At 36.4% G+C, this 19341-nt stretch overlaps 1 long non-coding RNA gene across 2 annotated transcripts in view; it reads right to left on the bottom strand.

Moving 5' to 3' along the window:
* Positions 1–31: 31 nt before the first annotated feature.
* The window catches only part of LOC105264063 (uncharacterized), a 95619-nt gene continuing 76309 nt past the window's right edge, over positions 32–19341 (bottom strand). For both annotated transcript variants that reach the window (XR_891955.1, XR_891956.1), the window contains one exon: positions 32–497. This is a non-coding gene — a long non-coding RNA (uncharacterized lncRNA). The remainder of the gene's footprint in view (positions 498–19341) is intronic.

The following is a 19341-nucleotide window of genomic DNA, read 5'->3' as shown; positions in this document are numbered from 1 at the left end:
TATAGATTTCACGTCAAAAAATGGTGAATAAAAAAGAAAAATGCTGTAACATTTTCATCGTAAAAAATAGATTTCAATATAAATCGATAATTCACGAAAATGTTCAAATCCACTTTATTCCTAAATTTGAATTAATTGAGTTGTTTTTTTTTAAAGATTAAGGAATCTACGTTGAATTTTTGAGGCTATTTCTGGTATTAATTTGGGTATAGCTTCTCCCGTGCTCTTCCACTCTACTTTCTTCGTGATTTTTCTAGTGTCTACACCGCAAAGAAGCCGAGTGGTGAAAAGACAAGAGGTTACAACCTCCCTTTACCCTCCGTTGTGGTGAAGCAATTCTCATAAATCCTTCAACTACGTGTGCTAGGTGCCTATGATACAATATAACGTGTTGGCCTTGTTTTGAGACTTACAGTGAGAATGGCCAGGAGGACTCGAGCTTTTGGGACGAGTGCTTCTCATGCTTTCCAGAATGCCGACGCTCATTTCCATGACACCTGGACAAAGAAATCATTATTTTCATTCATTCTCGAGCATTCGTGAGTGTAAACTTGGTGTCATGCTACATTCGTGCTTAATTCCCCCATTTTTCATCCGAGAATGTCACGAAAAAGGAAAAAAAACGAAAAATTGGTAATGTGATTTGTGTTTCTACCGTAGTCGATAGATCGATGTCGAATGCTCCATTAAGAATGTTTAACCATCTACGATATAAATAATTTTTCCCTAGTTATTTATAAGCTTCGTGGTATACTTTTCGGTTCAAATTATGAAGAAATATGGAAAATGTTCATAAACATTGACGTATGACTGAACACTGTGGTAAAGCTCGAGTTTTGATCGTGCAACACCGCATTCATCGAGGTGCTCCGCCATCACTGTTTCATCGTCATCTACTTTGCCGATATTGCTCAGCTGTGAGATCAACGTTGTCAATATTTTATTTTATCATCGTAATGCCGGCCGCTTTTTTTTTATCTTTCCCAAAATCAATCACAAATTTCTCGCGTATTGTATCGGGCACTCTAATTTTTTCGGCCGTTAAAAAATTCTCCATATTGTTAAATAAATGAGTGGAGTTTTGTTTATTATGTTCAGTGCGTAATAGTGCTCTTTTCAATCAAGCTAACACGGTCACGGTTTCCTATAAGACTCTCCGTTACAGACAGGTGTTTTCAATAGTTATTATCTCGCTAAAATGGATGGATGGGGGGGTCAAAAATGTGACTTGCGTATGGTTCCTACTCTCAGCTATTATATAACAAAAATGTAGACTGTATTGAATATTGGCGGTATCGGCTAAATACCTTTAAAATTATGGACCCTCTCTATACCTTACATTCTTTTTTCTCCACTTATAACTCGGGTCTTTTTCTGCCTAACACCATTCCTTTATCCTCAGCGTTTGACGCTTGTCTTCGTCTTGTCTTCTCCAATGCCCCCATGATATCCAGCTGACATGAAATTTGATGGATGCACACTGCCTCGGGCTGTGTCAACATCAGCGTCAAAATTCACCTCCATCCGTGCGTACAGAAATATTCTCCGATTCAATGAGAGGGAATTCTCTTTGAGAAATACCCGATAAAATGTCGTCGATAGGTCATTTTATTTGAATTAGCTATTTGGTTCACGAAGTTTGGATTATTTGAGTGGAACGATGTGTCTTCCTCAATGGAATGGATAAAATATTTATGGGGATAGTTGGTGGCGAACTGCTAACACGAGATGAGCCAATTTCAGTGTCGCTATGAGATGTTTTTATTTAATATGTACATTGTTAGAAAATTAGTTTTGGAGTTTCGAGTCCATAGAGTAGACAACAAATTTTTACTTTTCTCTATTTATTTGTAACTACAGAATCAGGCGATCTCAGGCAATTTTTAATGAAAATTTAATCTCTACGACTACATGACGACGAAAATATGGAAATTTCAGCCCATTTCTTCTATTTTTGAGATAATAGGAATTTAATCCAATGTAATGTTCAATTTTTATGAGATTAAACATTCAAATTTGTTGAATTTTTAAAAACAATAGCACCTTTTATAACCTATGAAATCTCAAATTCAATAGAACCTTTCAACATTATAGAAGAAATTGAAATTCAGTTATTATCATTATTAAAGATCAAGAGTAATTTTTTAACAGCGTAAAAGAAGTGGAAAAATCTTTTTTTTTTAGAATTTCAAGAACTGAATTCCCTGAAATTTCATTTGAAATCGAGCCACCCTCCGTTATCACTTCCTTCCTGAATTTATTTTCATGAATCACATGAAGTCCCACCTAAAAAATGTATCAGATATATTAAAACAACTTAGAATCCAGAGTGAGTCTGATGATAGTGCAATATCTAAATAATTCATGGTTCAAAAATTAGCATTTGTGCAAAGAAGTCGACTAGCATAACCCGGTAAAGTACCTAGGGAATCATTTGGGCAAATAATGCGGATGCACTGAGAGGATATATGTAAGCACCCTCTGGTACATCCCCACAGCTAATCTCGAGAGTTTCAGATCCAGGGACAGTACTTGGACAGGTAACAAGACTCCAACCCCCTCGATTTTTTTTTTCACAAAACCTGCTTCGAGAATGATTTCACGATAAAAGTGTCAGATATCAGCGCATTGTCTGGGACTGGATGCTTGACCTTCCCCTAGATATCAAGTGTAACTCGGCCAACTGCTCCCAAAAGCTCGGGGCCATGTTAATAACTGGGGTACATCGCTCGATAACACCCCAAAGGCGCATCACGATGACACCCTTGATCTCATCCGATCGAGACTGTTTCACATGCGTCATACAGTATCTATATCCACCATCTTGCGGCTTAAAACTATGTTGGGAGCTTACCGGTTTTCTAAACACGACCTACAAGTTTGTCAAGGTCAAGTTTAATCAATCAAAAGGGCTTTTTCATCGATTTTTCATTTTACACAGGGAGAAAAATCTAATAAAAAGTACCATAAAAGGAGGGTAAAATTACGTTTCAAACGGCGATCCGTTTCTTCTTGTCTTCGCTTGTAAATTCAGGTTTTCCATCTTTTGAATTTTATCAATCTACTGAATAGTCTTCAATTATTTACTCGCTATAAATTTCAGAGGTTGGGGGAAAAGGCAAAGAATAATTGGATGAATATTTTATCCATGACACAACAATTATTTGATTGGAAATGGTCCATGAAACATAACACCAACTGAGGTATCGATGCCGGACTGTTAGACCGTGTGCGCCCATAAAATAGTCCTAAAGGCCAAATATCTGAATGAACGCCTCCAGCCACCCCAGCGCATTTCTGTCAAGTAGTGGAACACTGCCCTCATTCAGACTCGAGTTTTTCTCATTATCTCCTAATCTAATCACGATAACCTCATTTTTATGGAAATCGTTCTCAACTCAATTGTTTCGAGAGTGAATACTTGAAAAATGTCCCTATATTTAGTCAAAATAAAAAAGGACTTCACTATTCTGGCTTCTGGACCTGATGTAAATTGAAAATTGACGTTTATTTCAAGAAGAAACATCACAAGCCGAAAAAAATGATTTCCTCAACTTGAAGAATCGACTTCAATAAGGCCTAAGAATTCCCCTATAAATATTCATATAATTAACTTTGAATAAATTAAAAAAATCAATGCATTGAATTTAGTTTCTTCTATTATTCAGCTTTATACACATCTGTATAAAATTGAATAATTGGAAGAATCAATCCGAATCAAGTTGAAATTGAACAATCAACTTGTTTCAGACATCAAAATTGTATTGATTAATTGAAAAATTTTTGAAAAACTTCATAAAAGATGAAAAGCTGTTTACAAATGCTGGAGGAGTGGGGAAGGGGAGAGGATATTTATGGCGAATCTCATTAGAAATACAATGAGATGAAGAAACAAGATTATACTTTTCCAAAGTAGAAGAGAATTTTCTCAAAATAAAAGTTATTCTCCATAAAATAGCCGGAGGGCTACTACAGAGGTAGTTATATCAGTATGGTGTTAATCTCACGTTTCACTTGGCGAACTATGAACCGTAATTTAATTGAATCAGTGGTAATGGCTGGTGGTAAGGGGATGCCCGCGAGCCAAAAGTTGTGGAGAAATGACTTTTCTTTCACCGAATTTCTCTCTATCGCTGTACCGCTAGTTTCATCGATTTTCGTTCTCCCTAAAACGAGTTCTATATCCGAAGGAGGATATTATTTTCTCGGGGAATATTCTACACAGAAGAAAATATATACCTGAATCAGGCACATATTCTTGATAAAAATCTTTGAAATTCGTTCCAAATTTTAACAAAAATTCTATTTTTGCTTAGTAACCTCAGTAGTACAGAGTAAATCTGTTTGAAACATAATTTTGTTCGGAACTTAATGTGGAAATTTTTGGCATTCACACGCGAAAAAATTTAATTTTAATTTGAGACTTATAATCTCACATCAGGACTTTTGATGGGTGTTGGACCTTATGATACTTTTAAATTTAGACTTTCAAGTCTTAAGTGAAAACCTACTAATGTTTTTACCGACAATTTTCAAATAATCGACATGAGATTTTGGAAAATCTCGAATTGAGTACATTGAAAGTTTTAACTGGCAACTTGACTGTCTTAACTTGAAACATTCTAGTCCCAATTCATATTTTTCCGAATTTAAGTTTTTTCCATTTTGATAATGTTGAAATTTTTCAAAAATAGAAAATAATTATTGCAATGCGTTGCATTATATTTTTCTCGATGTTTAAATAATAGGATTGTACATGTTATCGTACGTAGTAGTCTCGTAGAACAGAGCTACTGACGTACCCCGCTTTTGTTTATTCTTCTTTACTGGGCAATCGGAAATCAGATTCCTTTTTAAAATTTTCACAGTTTTCAAAGTCGAAATTTTGGAATCTCTTAACTTAAGACTTTCGAATATGAGCCTTCCAGAAGCCTTAATTTGAGATGCTTCCAAATTAAGTTGTTAAAAAATCGAAATTAAACCTTATCTATAAATCTTATTTTTTGATTTTGGAAATCTTAGAATGAGATTCATTTTTCTGGTATAGTTAGTGTATCTCTAGTATATTCGCTGGATGGAAATAATTTCTTTTTTACAGTGCATGCAATCTAAAATTGGTCCGGATGAAGTTTGGGTCAAGTAACACTTTCTGTTGGATCAGGCACTGATCCTACAACTTGATCAGGACTTGATTAACCATGTAACCGTTCGACTCGATCCGAATTTGATTAGCCGTGTCGAATCAGGGGCTAATCAAACAAAACGGATTACTAGCTGATAACCGGAATTGAACATATTTATTAATGATAATGAATTCCAAATAAAAACTGAATCATTTTTTTATATTATAATACCTCTATTAATGAATCCCTACGATAATTAATGATGAAACAAGCTAATTGTTTTTGCTGACACTGGGGATAGAACCGGGAACTTTACAAGTCCTAATCCGATGCCCTAATCCCGCACGAAATCCGAACTTGATCAGAATGATTACAGATGAAAATACCTCAGGTTCAGATCAAGCTCACCATATGGGAACCTGATCAAAGTAGTACGGATCAGTTTGAGTAAACCGAAGACTGATAAGTTTCTTATCAAGTTCTGCCTGCCTTGGGTTGAAACTGACCACCGCCATATCAAGTCCTGATAAAACCTCAGGCGCGCCTGACATAATTTCCATTCGGGAGTTCATCCCTTTCCCTCCGCCCATTTCTATCGATATTTTATCCATTCCATTGACGAATCCACAACCTCCCACTCAAATAATCCGAACTCCGTGATTCGAATAGCTGATTCAAATAAAATACCGTACCTCCGACATTTGATCGGATTCTTCCCAAACAGAAGTCCTCATTCAATTTTAGAACATTCAACAACAATAATTAAAGACAATCAATAATGAATCGTAATCAATGATAATGACAACAATAATAAAGCTTCTTAATTATTCTCGAGTGAACAGAAATATTGTCATCTCTTGGTGAATGATTGCCGAAAAATCATTTCGCCAATAATGACAGAATTTTTTTTCATCGCCGGAGGGAGAAAAGTTTCATTAAATTCTTGTTTTCACGATGCATCCACCCGCAATTCATCGCAGCACTCGAAGCATTTTAATTTATCTCTCTGTCGAAGAAAAATTAGTTTAGTTTCCCCGAAGAATTTTTTTCCTCATTCTCGCGAGTCTGAGAAAAGGCAGGATTAAACCACAACGAGTACACACCCGGTTGACGTTGTCGCAACCGCACTCAAGCCCTCGGCAATCTTTTCTCCCATATTTTTTCCTCTTTTCAAACTTCTCTACACTCGTTCAGGCGTTTGATTTTTCCGGCCCCGAGGCAAACCCCTTTTTTTTTCTCACACTGTCAGCCCCAAACGCTTGTGACTGAAAACTTCCCATGTAAATCATGGAAAAAAGTGAGAAATTGTGTTGGAAATGGACAATACAAATGATTGATGATATCATGTTCAAATAGAATATTTGAATAGAATATTCAACTATTTACACTCGAAATTTTTTAATTAACTCGCCATTGACTGCTTATTCAATGTATTGAATATTTCGGTAAGTCTCAAATTTCAAATCGACTGTATTGCATCGATGTTTCTTTACACTCAATTGATTACGTCGTTAAACAAAGAAAAAATAATTTTTTTCGAAACCATCAATTTGCCATAATCATCTGATAATTGATTTTTCTTTTCGATCCGGAAAAGATATTCGACAGTTCCAATTACTACTGCCCCAATTTCAAGAAAAAAATGTCCATAAATGCACTGCCCTCCCCTTTATTTTTTTCCCTGCACGGGCCGAGATATTGATCGTTGAAAAATTTTCAATTCATTTTAATAAACTTCAGGTATCAAGATAATTTATACATTTCATGTTATCATTATGCCGGAGTTTGGAGGTGCGAAAAAAAATATTTTCATTAATTATTATTGGTATTGTTGAATAAGGAAAGGACGATAGCGTAATTAACCTCCAGCAGAGGTGTCAGTGGTATGTTTAAAAGCCCCAACGAATGAATAGGAAAATTATGAACGTAACAGGGAGTCCGGGAAATGGCTTGCAGAAGATAGGACCCCTCGTTTTTTCCTCCCATTCACGTCCTTTATGGCATATCTCTTTTTCTCCAGTGTGCTAGTAACTTCACATGAATTTAATTGTGGCTCGCAAATGGTAGAGAGGTGCAGGTCCCCACGCACACAAAGCCTCGGCAAAAGGTTCTTCAAGAGGATAGTGAATTTTTAACACATCGCGCCGAGAACGTTGCATCAGTGGATCCATTGTGACATGGAGTGTTGCAGTTTTCGTGTCACTTTCTCAATTCTTACGCTATTTTTCTGGCTTATTTATGTCAGAAAATAGGCTAATTTTTTAAAGACAGTAGCATTGGGGGTTCTCCTCATGCGTCTATAATAATCATATGAAAGCGTAGGCGAAATAAAGGTACTCGATAAATAAAATTAATAATAATATATTCGATATAGATCATGTATTTTTTGTTTTCCACTATAGAACTATCCGTAAGCGTGACGCTGGTCTTTTTTCTCGTTCTCACGCTATGGCCGTTCTTGTTCTTTAATGAACCCCATATATTCTATATTTACTCGAAAGCCTATTAAACAAGGTTTAGATTGATATCTGAATCAGTCTATTCTGGTTATTTTTCACTACGTTATGACACCTTTAGGCACAAATAGTATTTTCATGTTTTACCTGAAAATTCAACTTTGGCTTGATTTTTTTGTCTATTTAACTCAGATAGAAAAATACTCATATAAAATTTCAAAGCGAATTATTCATTCTTTTATGCCGTCGGCGCCCGTAATCGCGCGATTCTAACCTCGCTTCGCCCGGTTAAATAGCGAATTCCGGGCGCGATGACATAAAATTTTGTATGAAACGCGTGCGTAATATAATATAAATTGTTACCGGTTGGATATGATTCGGTAGAGTTTTCATGAACTTATTGAACATTGCTTTCATTCTGAACGTAATGTCACACCACAAAATTCGAAGTTGTCGAGTATGGAACCTTTGGACTCGAGAATGTACTTTTATCGTCTACTATGTTGTAGAAATTTTATGAATTGAATAAGCAGTTTACCGAGGCTATTCGGCAGAAGACATTCGACCGTTTCTTGATGGGTGGGTCTACTTTTGATTTTTTTTTCATTTATACCAATACAATTGGCAGTCAGGTTCCGAATGGAACAGAAGCAATTACCCTAAGGATTGATAGAATTCTATCACCGATTAGTCAATCTGAATCTGTTGAAATGATGGCAATTTAAAATTATACAATATTCTGATACGTGTATAGCTACATATAGAACAATTTTTTCTCTTTTACATAACATTCCGTAAAATTTCAGAGAACTATCACATAATTTTTGAATAACTGAAATGCAAGATTGCTCTGGTTTACGTGACTTCTTACGGCATTCTTCTGCAAGATTGTCTTCCGTATTGTTTTGTGTGTGAAATTTTTCTCAATGTCTATAATGTGACAGAATTCTAAGTTTTTACCATTCTATCTCGTCCATTTATTACCCAATTTTGTAAAAGTTGACCGATGAAGAAGCGGCGATTAAAGGGGGGGGGGGGGGTGCATAGATGGTCTTCAAACTTGGTATTTTTAGGTTTCACACTATTTTACATCATTTCCAATGGATATAGTGAGGTGACATTACGATATTTTCCTCACGTCGAAGATGATATTATGATATGATGATATGATTTAGTTACAGTTCGCCTATCAGTGCGACATTTAACGCTGTGAAAAGAACGCAGCCAGTATCTACACTGTCAACTCATATCCTCACGTTTAATCAGTAGCAATCGTTATTTTCTCAATACTGCCATAAAGATCATATTTTTCTCTGCTTACAATATAACTCTTCAATTATTAAGAATGAAAGAGAACTTTGAGGAGTTAATGCACAGTGATATCGAACCCAATGGATTGGCTTTGGAGTATCTTAAGAAAGTTCTCGAGTCACGAGATGCAGAAATGAGAGCTCAAGCAATGGATGATGAGACTCAGACATCATAAAAAAAAACACGAGCCACTCACGCATCATCAGAAAGCTCTGATGATTCTGCCTTTGATGAAGACGTGAATAACAACACTCGTAAGGCAACTGTCGATGATAAAATAGTTTCATCCTATATTCTTGAAGATGCAAGAATAGCAATATCAAATTTACTACCAAAAAAAACTACTTCATCGTACATATTTGTTTACAACCAATTTAAGACTTGAATGGTTGAGAACTTAATTGGGATAGCATTAATCAAGACATTATGCTGGCTTATTTGAATAAACTCAAAGAAAAATATAAATCCTATACAAGCCTTAATAAGAAATATAGCTTGTGGGTCACATACTCAAAGTTGAGAAGTATCATCGGTACGCATGATAACATTAATATTCAGCATTTTTCACAATTGATTCAATTTTTTAGAAATGTGAAGAAGGGATATCGAAGCGTTGGCTCGAATGGAGGAATAGGTTAAGATATTTTTCTGCTAACTGCTCCTCATAAACCTACTTAGATACAAAGGTAAAAATTAATCTCCAGTATATCTCCGTTATCTTTTTAGTTTTTGTCATAGAAAGGAATGCATATCATGTAATTAGTTATTTACAGGTAGTGTGGATTCTTGGGCTATACGGTGCTTGTCGTAGATGCAAACTGAAGAATTTGAAAATGACTGATTTCCAGGAGAATGGTGACGACTTGCAACTTTTTCTTAATAATGCAAAGACTTACAATTCGAGGACATTTGCAGTTCCTCAACCACTTTGCACAAAGGTGAAGGAACTTGCTGTTTTCTTAATTTTATCGGATGCACACTGTTATGTATACCACTGTATACGACACACCTCTACCACATATTTTGCAAATACTGGAGTGAGCGCCGGCTTTGCAGCAGCTTAGAGGCTGCAAGTCAACCAGCCAAATAAAAATTCATCGGAAAATCAGGGAGAGCATCCTCGAAGCTGCAAGTACCTCTACTTGGGCAGTTCACAACGTGCCCAAGCGTGTGGCCTCTTTCGAATCTACAAAATTCATGGTTCTAAACAATCAAGTCTCAACTATTCCACCAGTCGCTTCAGACTCTAACCCATTACAATCCTCAGCTCATCTGCTGCAAAATACCGAAGAAACAATTCCAGACAAATTATCATTGATCATGAATGATTCATAAACATCGGCGAATGTAGTCATCGGAAATAAAGAAAACTTGACTCTTTTAGATTTACTAGAGAATATCTATTCTGCAAAACATATTAGTGTCAAACTGCCTGAATTTATCAAGCTAGTTTGGAAAAAGTTATAGAACAAAGAAATAATATTAGGCGATAATTTTTTTTGATTCTCTTTGAAAACTGTCTTTTGTTGGAAAGGCTTGTTTAGTTTTCTCAGTTTGAAGAACCACTTAATTTATTTATGTACCTTGAAGAAGTAATTAATGAAATTGATTAATAAAAAAAATGCAGTCACGCACGTGTAACATAAAGTGTGAGCAACTCGTGCGATCTTGACGATTATACACTTGCGCGCAGGGATAGCGCCTTCGGCTTGTGCATCCTCGCGATTGTAGATAATCATAAAGTTACTGCACTTGTTGCTTAATATACGTAAGCCCCCCCCCCCACCATTGCGGCTGTAATTGCCCACCGTTGAATCCTAACTCGACAACCACACCATGAAGCAGCACCTAGATGACAACAACATCAACTACCGTTACTGCAAAGAATTACCTCTAGAGCAACAAGCAAACTAGAGAATATCTCACCAGATAAACTCACCTAGCTCATTAGAGTTATCACCGGACGCGAGAAATCATTCCACAAACTAATGAATGAGGGCATTATCCTCTTCAACAAGCATTATCCCGTCGACCCCAACTTCCCGTCCCCTCTAGCCCCTTCCCCGTGCAACAAATGCGCCCAATTTACGCACACCACCTCAGACTGTCCAACAAACTGATATGCCAAAAATGCCAGGGCGAGCACAAAACCAGCTCATGTACCGGCGACAGGGCCATCAAGTGCAGCTCATGCAACTCGTCCAATCCTTCTGCTTGGTCGTCCAAATTCCCTAACAGACCAATGAAACCAGTCGAAAGACTTCCAAACACCTTCGTTAAAACAATTAACAAAAAATCAGCGAAGCTTGACAAGAACATCACCAAAGACAATTTTATCCATGCCCCCATCATAAACCAAAGCAACAACCATAAAAATACCAACAGAGAAGAACTCATCGCTAAGCTCAAACAATGCTTTAGTGAAGTTGGGGTAGACACATTCAGGATCGACGCGGCAGCAGTAATTTCCAGTAACAAAGTCTACATCCTGATGTTCAATCTTAACGCGCCAGAAACTCCATCATCAGTGTGATAATAGAAAATGGAAGAAACTAATATTCTATACCCCAGCATCAACAGCTACACCAACAAGAAACCCCTCATAAACCACTTCATGGAAAGGTATAGTATCAATTACAATCTATTTGTAGAAGCAAAGATCAACGAGAACACCAACTTCAAATACAGACTGGTTCTCAATGGGCAAAATTGGAGTGAAAACAAGTGCAAAACGCAAGAAGAGGTACACTAGCCCAAGAAGACTCAAGTCTGCAATTGAAAAACAAAATGTTCCGGCCATCACCCATCAGCTGAATGAAATACTTCTTTCTTCTCTCGCCTATAGAGATAGACCACTTCACATTTTCTTGGTGTATTCTCATCACTTGGCAAAAATTGAAAACACCCTGTTGATCATGGCATCACTCTGCAAATACGCCATTATGATAGGAGATTTCAACCCCGACAATCATAAAAACTATTAGATCAAAGATTTTCTTTCCTCCGACCTGTATATCCAAATACCTACGGACTCAATATTCATCATGGTACAAAATAACGATACTACACCAGATCTGGTCTTCTGTACGAAAAACAGTCAGAAACTACAGAGTAGAGTTCACGACATCTAGCTATTCCCAGACCTGGGATCGGATCTCCTAACGATCAAATTAAGCATCACCAAAGAATCAAAGCATCACCGCGGAATTCTCATCAAAGGCCCTCACCCTCCTCGGTACAACTTTCTCAAAACAGATATGGATAAGGTCAATGACAAACTACAATAGTTCATCCTAAACCAGCCAGAAATCAACGAATGAAACATCATGGCGTAGAATGCATTCCTGTCGGAAACTATATTAAAGCACACTCCGTAAATAAAATACAATTTCTTCAATTATACGTTGCCACCATTTATGATACTCCTCATAAAACCTCCCAACATTAACAAATAAATGAAAGCTTAAATCAACGCTTTTAACAAAAACATCTACAGTTTCTGGCAGGAGTTCAGGTCCCATCAATGGCTCAAGATGTGCCGGGAAATTCAGCAAAAACAGGGTAAGGAATATTAGTCCAGTCTTAAAAAGCTCTCCAGATACAGACTAGAAATGACGATCCCAGAAATAACATCTAACGACCAATCCCTCACCTCTGACACAGACAAAGCTGTTTTGTTTTGTAGCACATTTTAAAGACGCATGCAAATTTATGGAATCAGACACCTTCGATGACCTCACACAAGACCTGTTAGACGATCGCTACGATGACTTTTCTTATTCTTCTACAACGTCTCCCGAAACTATCCTCCTTATTTTCCACGGCGAATAGAAAATATCCATCATGAATAGCAAAAACACAGTCCCCGATCACGATCCCATACACGGGGCAATTGTGGAAAACCTTGCCCACCTAAGTCACCTTCACATTAGGAAAATTCTCAACTTCTGCATATTAAACGCGTACTTCCCCCCCGTATGGAAAAAAGGAATAACCATTGTCATCTCTAAAATCAAAGAAGATATCCATTGAATTGATAGTTATAAACCTATCACCCTCCTCTCCTCTTTAGGCAAAATGTTTGAGAAGATAGTCAAGGAGCGAGTAAATACAGCAACCGACAATGATGTCTCGAATTTTCAATTCGGCTTCAGAGAACGCAAGTTCACCCTACATGCCCTAACTATCCTCACATGTATCGTTCAAACGGCGAAACGCAACAACTTGAGAACCAATACCCTATTCCTAGATGTACAGAAAGCCTCGCTCTACAAACTCAGGAAAATCAACCGTCCCACATATCTCGTAAAAATTATCCAACAATTCCTGCTATGCCGTCGCCTCTCCATCAAAATAAAAAATAGTTTCTTCCATGAATTCTCTCGTCAACAAGGAGTCCTCAAGGTTCCGCCCTGTTCCTCCTCGTATAAAATATATTCTGCCACGATATCGTGGTCAACACCTTTCAGATAAATAACCTTAATATCTCGTACAATCTGCTGACTACACGGCCCTCGTCGGACACGGAGAAAACTGGGAATTGGCAAGAAAAAACTTGCAAGACCTCGCTGATCAAGTCCACATTTGGTTCAACCAACGGCGTCTAGAACTCAACCTTACCAAATCGCAATGCATGCAATCCTTCCTTAATCTCCAAAAATCTTCAATCAACATCACTCTCCAGAACATCCCCATTGTTCCTTGTCGCTATACCAAATACCTCAGAGTAGAAGTATATTACAATCTCAATTTCAAAGCCCACGTCAACATTATCAAAAAAAGTGCATTGTTCGAGGTGTGAAGTTCAGAGGCCTCACTTATAAGGACAAAGAGTTCAACGCCCAATATATTATCAAGATAGATATTGTACATTGAGTCATTCGGATCTGACGTCTCGTGCTGCGAACTTCGCACTCCTCACAAACCGATGCTACGGTCCGAATGACACATACTATTTTTCGTTACAAAGGGAGCCCCCCACTGAAAAAAGCAAAACATTTATATACTTATATTTCAAATTGAATATAACTCTAGATATATATGATTTATTTTATATAAAGATTAGAACATGCATGAAAAAATACATTGCCAACCGGCACTTAGTAAAATTGAATTCATTTTCCTTCTTTATATTTACTGTCCATTATGTATATAATATGTAAATACTTGGCTGAAGGCCCTCGAGCGATGGTCAGTTGCAAGTTCTTAAACGAATTTGTAACGAATCTCGTTAAAAATGAAATAAAAAAGTATAGGTAAGCAGTCCCACGGTGCCACATAAGTCCAGTTTCTGTCAACAAACTCTTTGATTGTGTGAAAGCACTATCATTAATTATGCTAAAGGAGTTTTGGTGGAGTAGATTATGGCAGTGCTTACTTAAGTTTTTTGAGGGCTGGCGGGTCTCTGACGTCCACAGGCGAGACAGATTCCGGTTGGACTTTCTTAAAACAAATAAGGTGGAAGTTGTGAAAGGAACGCGACATCGAACACAATAGGCAAATAGAATATTTGACTTTTAATCACACCAATATTTGTACTGATAAATTGAGTATTTTGATCATTCCTGATGATTATATGTTCACATGTTTTTCGAGACCAATTAGGCACATGTTTGTGGAGTGAAAAAGGTAGTCGGTGTAAGGGTGGGGAGATCTTTTCGGAAGCAAGGCGACTCGAATACACGAAGTCAAAGGCAGAACAAGGAAAATGTTTCTTTGTACGAGGTGGGAACCAGGACGCTATTTGGTAACGATCATCAACTTTTAATTTGGGATCACAGAATCCTAAACGATACAATAAAGATTTAGAACATTTTAGTTTACTTCTTTAATAATCAAATTTTATGAACGGAACTCAATGCATTACTTATGTACTCTCATGATAGAATAAAAAAGCATCAATGAATATATTGAATATATTATGATATATTTTATTTAATGAACACATTTTTTTGCCTGTGTTGTCAAATTCTATGATTAAAAAGTTTGAGTTATTAATAATGTAGTAACGAAGAAATACAAATGGAATGAACATAATCATACTGGTATTGCGCTTCTATTTTTGAAATTTTTCTTTCGGTAAATTAGGAAAGTCCATTTTGATTCAGACATTTTAGAAGTTATTGTTTTCAAATTGAAGTTTGTTCATTTATTGGAGGACCGATAGTGGACCTGCTAAGGGTGTTTGACCTCTTAAAAAGAAATATACAGAAGCAAGAAGGAGAGTTGATGTCATGTTTTATTGTCTCCCAAACGATCCCCAGCAGATGATGAAACTTTGTTTGTCGAAATGTTTTTTTCCATTCTACTTGTCGAGTCGTATAAAAAGTGGCGTCAGACGATTTCAGTTACTGCCCAAAGGTTCTCTCGAGTTTACCTACACTAGCGGCGCCGTTAACGTCTTTTTATTCGGTTTTTTCCATTCAATTTTCTTAATTCTCTTTTTTTTTTCTCTAAAATTCATTATTCATCAGCCTTCTCATCATGACAAATGTTAATATTCATGAGAATATCAAATGTCATTTGATTGCTGGTTCGATTTTGAAATTTATCACGAAATGATTTTCTAAGTTTCAATATCGGTCATTAGTGGCTAAAGTTTGATTCTCAATTTGTAACGCTTTTCGCGGGTGGGAGCCATCGTAGGACGATCTTTTGTCTACAAGCGTACTACCCTAGTCCTTTTAACGAACTTTTAACCTGCGGTTCGATGAAACCCTGGAGACTGCATTTTTGGTATTGGCCAGGGTCGCTGACTGGTCCTTTGGTGCTCCCATTTACCGCTGTACTGAGTTTTTTTAGATGCGCTGACTACTCTTCCTGAGGATGCGGTGCTAGGATAGGGCGACGTACCTGCGCTGCTCAGTATGTAGATTCTGGGGAAAGAGCGAGGTCCGCGAATCTATTCAACTCGCGTGTTTCTTCCATATTCTCCTTTTTCGTGATTACTTTCATACTGATATGGCTAAGCGAGGCAACACATTCTCACTCTTGTCTTCTTTAGTCATTTCTACTGGTCTCTAATTAGTAACTACTAATTATTTCTAGTTATTTGGGTGACCGGGCGGGAATTATGCGGGGCGTCGCGCACTTTCGCCTTGTTGAGGTCAGCATCCTGACTTTCAGCACAATAGCTTCTCCGCCGCTTCTCCTTCCCCTCTTCTAATCCAGACGTGGGCAACCTCAGGTAGGCTCGGAGCTGTAGCCATAAAATTATTAAGGTTCCAATTATAAGGAACCTAACGTGATTACAAGGGCTGTCGTATATTTGTGTGGTGAAGGTAAGATCGGGAGATGGCGCATGCGCTTGATTGAAATGCGAGGCCAAAATGTTTTGACGGTTTATAGACGTGTTTGGACATTTTCTTTTTGATTAAAAAAAAATGTAATTAAAAAATGATGGTTTAGATCCAACATTCATCGGTGGAAATGAAAGTGGGATGCTCGTGAACTTGAAAGAAAAATTTAATCGTGAATTAAAGATTACAGGACGCCGATAATGTTTTGATTGTGAGAAGTTTGTGCATTTTAATTTGGCATCGAAAGCGGAAAATATATAAATGAAAAGTTAAAAAATGTGTGTCAAATCAGGTGTATTAACATAATAATATTTAACAATTGTTTTCCAAACAATATTTCATCTTCACGAAATCTAAGAAAAGTACCATTTTTTCATGAAGTGGACTAAAAACAACTAATAATTAATCAAAAGAGTAAAAAAAAGCAAGAATTGAAAAAATATTTCTATCAGAGAAATAGAAAATGTTTCTATTTTACTTTTTCCACCACCAAGTTTCTGCCGAATATCCTCACTACTTGCAGGGCATCATGGGCCCGAAGGGGGTGCAGCCATAAACTTTATGACTTGGGACAATTTTGCCTAATGGAGATCGGAAGCTGAAGTAGCTCCGAGAGCTGAGGTTGTTCATTTCTGTTCTAATCATTTCTACGATTCACCCAGAAGCGTAGAAAAGTCTTCGCGGTTTGCGCCTGGAAGATTTTCCGCCTGGTTGCTTTGCCCTTCTGGGTACCCCCGTGGTAGTGAGTTTCTTCCGCGACGAAGGTCTTTTTCGGCGGTGCATTCCCACGACTGTTGGGGGTGCAGGTCATCACTCCGACTTAACCGTACGGCTCATTTTTCACATATCCTAGCCTGGGTTCCTTAGAGGCGAGAAATCTTGATGGGCACCTATTTTTTTTTTTTTTTTAATGGGTTTTTATTATTTTTTACAACAGTATATGCATTGTAACATTTATAAAAACTATTCTTGAAAAATTATGACATAGGATTTGTACATATTAACATTGGTCATGTTGGACTCTCGTATTAACACATTAACATATTAAATTAATAATATTAATTAGGTTTTCATTCAGTAATTGTACATTTTTATTACTTTTTTAGTAAGACATTATTTATGTTTGTGTGAGCCTAAAAAAAAAATAAAGTAATGAGAAGTGAAGGTGAAGACATTTCTATTACCGTGGATTAGTGTAAGAAAAAAAGGCGCAGCAGTATTTATCCAAAATAAGAGCGCTCCGAGAAATAAAAACTCGGAAAATATTATAATTATAGTTATTAACCATATAATATATGGAGGAAAAAAAAAGAAGACAATTGGTTCTTTTTCGTGAGAATAATATTGAACTCTATAAATATTTTTGTTCAACTATAATTTGGTGAATTTGATAGAAACACTATCAGGGGGGTAGAAAATATCTCTATATCGAGAATTTCTTCTACTATTATTTATTGATCTGTTCTTGATTTTAGAGATTTTTTCTCTTTCTTTTATTTCATTCAAATATTTGGAATCATTATTCAGCCCCCAGTAATCATTTTTAACTCTGTGAAAGTCTAAAATATCGGTTTTAGAGATATCTCTAGAGTACTTGAAAGTTCTATTATTGAAATCATCAATCGGTGTTCTATTGTTCTTTTTATGCCGTTGTATGTGATACAAAATTGGTCTGTTAAACTCATCCTGACAGAGACCCAAACTATCATACTGCGTGAAATATTGAGGCTTAATATTTCCACATTTTGCTCTCTCGATTGTCTCCATATTCGGAAATTCCGCAAGGCCATTAATAATGGGATTGTTAATTATTTTTCGTTTGTTATAATAATTTCTGGAGATTTTGAGAATGAAATTATCTATGCGAGGAATATTGGCATGGTTATATAAAATTCTATTACTGATATAGTGAAAAAAATTAGAATGAATTGATCGGTAGGAGGTTAAACATGCAAGTAAGCAGCTTCTCTCAAATGACCTAACAATTTCCGTTTGATGGGCCCCAAGGTTCCATAAAATTTCGGCTCCATAAGTGATTAAAGGCCTAATGAGTAACATATAACATATGACTCTTGATCTATGGTTTATATGTTTATTACGAAATAAATGACTAAGTGTTTTAAATCTATTTCTTGCTTTTTATATTTGTATGTTAAGATGTTGGGAACAGCGAACAAGTTGCTCGATGTGTATTCCCAAATACTTGACCATTGGGCTAACAGGGATGGTAGAGAGGTGATCATTAATTGAATTTTTTATTTTGATTTGAAATTTTTCGATACTTTTAATTTTTTTCTTTGAGTAGTTTGCTATAGTATCTCTGAAAAATATAGATTCACTTTTTAATGGATTAACTTTCATATTCCAAACAGAACACATGTCACAAACTTTGTTAATTATTGTATTTAATTTATTTGCAATAATGTCACCGTGGAAACCTGAGGTATAAATAATACGATCATCGGCATATGCAAGTGAATGAGTGTCGTTTCCAGAATTTAATTGGAAAGCATTTATCATGTGCGAAGTAAAAATTGAAAACACAGTAGGAGAATTAATAGTTCCTTGTTAAAGACCTTCATCAATATTAAAGATATTACTGAATTTTTTGTTATGATTCATCACTTTGAATTTTTTACCATGGGTCATATTCCAAATGGTGTGAATCAGGGGTATTGGAAATTTATTCTTTATTAATACATAGAATGGACCATTAAGCCAAACTGTGTCGAAAGCTTTTTCCAAATCGAGAAGGACGGCTCCTACCATTTGATTTTTGAAAATATATTCATTTACATCAGATAATAATTTATTAACCGCATGTAACGTCGAATGATTGTTACGGAACCCATATTGATTATCAGGGATTACTTTATTTATTTTTTCATAATGCAGTATTGAGTTATTTATTACCGCTTCATATACTTTACTAATTGCAGGTGTTAAACTAATGGGGCGGTAACTACCTGGGTCATTTAGGGGTTTTCCTTTTTTATATATAGGAATTACGATGGCTGTTTTCCATTGTACTGGGAAATAATAATTATTAAGAGCATTGTTAAATATTTTAGTAAGGTCTACAATTATTTTACCAGGTAGATGACGGAGAACTATAGGTGGGATCCTATCAGTTCCACTGGAGATTTTATTGGG

Source organism: Fopius arisanus, unplaced genomic scaffold (assembly GCF_000806365.1).
Source record: "Fopius arisanus strain USDA-PBARC FA_bdor unplaced genomic scaffold, ASM80636v1 scaffold00019, whole genome shotgun sequence".
NCBI classification, from domain to species: domain Eukaryota; kingdom Metazoa; phylum Arthropoda; class Insecta; order Hymenoptera; family Braconidae; genus Fopius; species Fopius arisanus.
This window is presented reverse-complemented; position numbering and strand designations above follow the sequence as displayed.